The sequence below is a fragment of the Wolffia australiana genome, chromosome 6 (genome assembly GCF_029677425.1).
Source record: "Wolffia australiana isolate 7733 chromosome 6, ASM2967742v1".
Taxonomy (NCBI): Eukaryota; Viridiplantae; Streptophyta; class Magnoliopsida; order Alismatales; family Araceae; genus Wolffia; species Wolffia australiana.
This window is the reverse complement of record NC_135840.1, coordinates 19552339-19557411: the sequence shown is the minus strand read 5'-3', so window position 1 is coordinate 19557411 and position 5073 is coordinate 19552339. Positions and strand designations below refer to the sequence as shown.

The 5073-nt window shown below is 40.3% G+C and overlaps 1 non-coding gene across 1 annotated transcript; it reads left to right on the top strand.

The window, feature by feature from the left end:
* Nucleotides 1-4134: 4134 nt before the first annotated feature.
* On the top strand, nt 4135-4240 carry LOC144705065 (small nucleolar RNA R71). The gene has a single exon (XR_013581967.1). It is a non-coding gene; the product is annotated as a small nucleolar RNA R71 (small nucleolar RNA).
* The last annotated feature ends 833 nt before the right edge of the window (nt 4241-5073 follow it).

The window sequence follows — 5073 nt, the reverse complement described above, 5'->3', positions numbered from 1 at the left end:
TTATTGAAATGAGTTCCACCATCGCTAATAATGGCTCGTGGGCATCCAAACCGAGAGAAAATATTATCCTTGACAAATTTAACAACTTCTTTATGATCATTTTTTCGTGTTGGTATGGCTTCTACCCACTTAGAGACATAATCAACACCTACCAAAATATATTCATAGCCCAAAGAAGGAGGAAAGGGTCCCATGAAATCAATGCCCCAAAGATCAAACAACTCAACTTGAAGGATAGGGTTTAAAGGCATAGAGGCATTGCGACTTACATTGACCACCGCTTGACATCGAATGCATCTCTTGCAGAATTCATATGCATCCCGATGAAGATGAGGCCAATAAAATCCACATTGTAGGACCTTATGTGCCGTTATCTTGGAGGCGTAGTGTCCTCCGCACAAGGATGAGTGACACGATTCCAGGACTCTCCATTGTTCATCCTCGGGTATACATCTCCTAAAAATTTGATCGACGCCCAATCTAAATAATTCACGCTCATCCCAATAGTAATACTTGATATCCTTAAAAAACTTTTTTCTATCATCATAATCCCAACCTTGTGGCAATTGCCCGGTTACTAAGTAGTTTACTATATGAGCATACCAAGGCAGTTTTCGTGTAGAAGTTTCTAAAATATGCTCGTCAGGAAAAGAATCTGTGATGGGAGTTAGGGCTGGCAATGATAGGCGGGAGAGGTGATCAGCCGCACCATTATCCACTCCCCGCCTGTCTTTAATTTCAATGTCGAATTATTGCATAAGTAGGATCCATCTCATTAATCTAGGTTTTGTCTCTTTCTTACTTAACAAATGTTTAAGTGCAGCATGATCTGAAAAGATTATAATCTTACTCCCTATTAGGTAAGATCGAAATTTATCCAAAGCAAAGACAACTGCAAGTAATTCCTTCTCTGTGGTAGAGTAATTTACCTGAGCGGCGTCGAGAGTCTTACTTGCATAATAAATAGCTGTCGGTTTCTTGTCTTTGCGTTGTCCCAAAACAGCTCCCACTGCATAATCTGAAGCATCACAAAAAATCTCAAAGGGTTCACTCCAATTTGGAGCTTGTAAGATGGGATCCGTAACTAATGCTTCTTTAATCAAATTAAAAGCCAAATTGCATTCATCATTCAAAATAAGTTCTTTGTCTTTGGATAAAAGCAAAGTGAGAGGTTTAGCCACTTTGGCAAAATCTTTAATAAAGCGACGATAAAAGCCGGCATGGCCCAAAAAACCCCTAAGTTGCTTTAGGGTCGATGGAAGTGGAAGCTCCTTGATGATCTCGATCTTTGCCTTGTCCACAACCAGCCCCTCCTTGCTGATATGATGACCTAGGACGATCCCCCCTGTCCACCATAAAATGGGATTTCTCCCAACTGAGCACTAACTTGTTTTCTTCGCAAATCTGTAACACTTTATCCAAGTTAGACAAACAAGACTCAAAAGATTCACCAAACACGGAAAAGTCATCCATGAAAACTTCAAGACATGTACCAATTAGATCAAAAAACTTTGCACTCATACAACTTTGAAAGGTTGCTGGTGCATTACAAAATCCAAATGGCATTTTTCTAAAAGCAAATGTTCCTAAAGGACATGTGAACGTAGTTTTATCTTGGTCACTTTCATGAATGCTAATTTGATTATATCCTGAGTACCCATCCAAGAAACAATAAAAACTCTGTCCAGCTAATTTTTCAAGTATTTGATCAATAAAAGGTAGAGGATAATGGTCTTTTTTTGTTGCTAGATTTAACTTTCGGTAATCTATGCATACTCGCCAACTCGATGCTACCCTCGTCTGGATCTCTTCTCCATCCTGATTCTTTTGGACAGTAATCCCTGTTTTTTTAGGTACTACATGAATTGGACTCACCCACTTACTATCTGAAATTGGGTAAATGAATCCTGATTTCAGCCATTTGGTAATCTCCTTCGACACCATATCGTAAAGATAAGGATTTAATCTACGTTGATGCTGAACTGATGGTTTGGATCCTTCCTCGATAAAAATTCTATGCTGACAGATATCAGGACTAATTCCCTTGATGTCGTCTATGGTCCATCCAATAGCGCTCTTATGCTGTCGTAATACATCTAATAGGTTAACTTCCTGCTCTAAAGTGAGGGTTGAAGAGATGATTAATGGATATGTCTTTCTTGGACCTAAAAAAACATATTTAAGGTGAGAAGGAAGAGGTTTCAATTCTAATTCGTCAGTGGACGTAGATCTGTAGTTATTCATGTTTTCACCCTTCATTTCACCATGGTCATCCTTCTCCCCCTCATAAGCATTCTCATTCACCGCCATCACCTCATATATTACTTTCCCTATAGCATGGCATTCATCATTTTCATCATCTAGGGAACATGTATAAATGTCTTCTTGGCTACTATTGGGATACTTCATCAATTGAGAGATTGGTAACTCAACCTCTTCTTTTTCCATGCGTAATTTAATTTTTCCTGCATTCCAATCTGTGTTCACTCTTGCGGTAGCTAGGAATGGCCGTCCTAAAATAATCGGTGCATGACTAATTTTTCCTGAAATTTTTACATCCACTACTATAAAATCGACAGGAAATGAACACTTTTCTACTTTCATCACCACATCCACCAACTGTCCACACGGTCTTCTAATTGATCCGTCCGCTAACTGCAATTCTAAATTTACAGGTTGTAATTCACCAAATTTAAAAGTCTCAAATAAGGCCTTAGGCATGATATTCACACTTGCTCCTGAATCAAGTAAGGCTTTGGTGAATACTTCCCCCCTAATTTCGCATTTGATCACTGGTGCTCCCGGATCCTTGCGCTTTTGAGGTAATTCATGCAGAAAATTGAACTAATATTCTCAGAAAGTTGAATCCTCTTTTGCTTCCTAGGAGGTGTACATAGGTTTTTCACAAATTTGGAATAATCAGGGATGTACTGGATCGCATCTAAAACAGGAATTTCGACCGTAGCCTCTTTCAAATACTCAAGAAGTGGGCTGCCTTTTGATTTTTCTTTCTTCGCTTGTAAGGCACTAGGGAAAGGGATAGGTGGGCAATATGTTTTGGGGTTGGGTTCCTTTTCCAGATTTTCCTCTACCCCTTCATCCTCATCCTTTTCTACTTCCTCCAACTTATCCTCCACTTCATTTTGTTTCTCTATAGCTGCAAACGGATTAGCCAACTCTTTCCCACTCGTAAGTTTTGATATAGCACTCAGCTCTCCTATTTCTTGTTGTTCAACCAATGCATGCATGTCATGAATATGCTCATTAACTACACTACACATGTCATCAACATAAAGTAAATTTCTAGGTTTAATACAGGCCTGAGTAGGGAGTTTACCTGATTTGGCGCCCATCTTCATAGGGTCTTCACACGTACTTTGCGGTGCTCCCCCGTGCGCAAATTGTTGACCGCTGTGAAGGTCGATCTCCGCCTTGAGCTTCTCCATCTCCCTCCGATGCCTCTCCTCCATTTCTTCAAAAAGCTTGAGCATCCTCTTCTTGTCTTCTTGCAGCTCCTCGATGACCTTGGTGAGAGTCGCATTAGTGGGATCTGAAAAATTTCGGTAAGGTTGATAATGTTGTTGGTGGTGGGGATTGTTCGCCTTAGATTGGAACTGTTGTTGGGGTGGTCGGTTGTTGTTGTTCCATCCCTGTCCTCCTAAGTTTCCTCTAGTTCCCCACTGGACATTGCTCCCTTCTTGCCTGCCTATAGCATTCACTTCTGATATCATAGGGCATTCTTCTCCGGTGTGGCTATCACTTGAGCACATTTCACATCGATTTATTTGGTTGGGTGCTCCTCCGCTATTCTGACCTTGCCATAGTGAGATCATTTTTTCATTCATCTTTTCCATGGCTTTTCCCATCATTACACCTATCTGTTTTTCAATTCTATCCATAGTAATCTGGGGTTCAACCCCTCTAACATCCAACAGTCCACCTTTCCGAAGGGTAACCCTAACATGATCGGAGGCATCTTGGTGATAGGCTAAATTATCGGACATTTTTTGTAGTAGTGCCATAGCTTCATCTTCATACATGTCAGCTATGGCTCCTCCACTTGAGATATCAACTCTGCCTTTCTCCACATCTTTCAAGCCTTCATAAAAAATTTGCACTAACTCCCATTTTTGAATGCCATGGTGGGGGCACTTCCTAATGAGCCCCATCAATCTCTCCCATGCTTCGCTAAATGTATCATTTCCCTGCTGAAAATTTCTAATCTCTCTTCTGAAAGAATTTGTCCTAGCCACTGTATAATATCTTTTTAAGAAGCTCTTCTCCATATCATTCCATGATTCAAAATTTGTTCCCAATGTTCTAAACCAATCCTTGACTCTATCCTTAAGGGCATGAGGGAATAGTTTCATTCTCACAACTTCCTTGGAAATTCTGGGGTAAGTGCAACTATCACATGCTTCGTAAAATTTTTCTAAGAAGTCATAGGGCTCTTCGTTTGCCTTTCCCAAAAAGGACGGTAATAGCTGAAATTTGTGTGGATCGATTCTAAACATCACATCTTCTCCAATCGGGTCAGATATCCTGGTTAAGATGGGGGTTTCTACTGGTGTGGAATTCTCTCTAATCCTCCTCCGTCCATCGTTTACTACCTCAGGGTTTCCTGTTCCATTACCTATTGGGTCCATTGGTACGGGTCTAATCAATATCTCCTCTACGAATGTAGGTTCGGTGAAAGACGACTCGGGTGTGGTGGAATCTACTACAGGGGGATTTCTGTCACTGCTCCCTGATTCACATCCAGACCTAAGCTTCATACAAAACCACTAATTCAAACACAACACTCGTTAGTCGTTAAAACCCAAATACCGTCTTAAATCAAAATCAATAATAAGGAGACTTAACAAACTCGTGAGCAACAATTGACCAATGTGTTTACAAATAAAAATATGTTGAATTCCTAAGTGTTGCCTCCCCGGCAACGGCGCCAATTGATAAGCTGAAAATAGGGGTAAAAACTATGCAATTTTTAGCCCTTGTCGTTCTGGATTTTGGCTTATGCAATAAAATTTATAAGAACTCCACTTAAGACATATAGTGATAAGTATGAGTGTC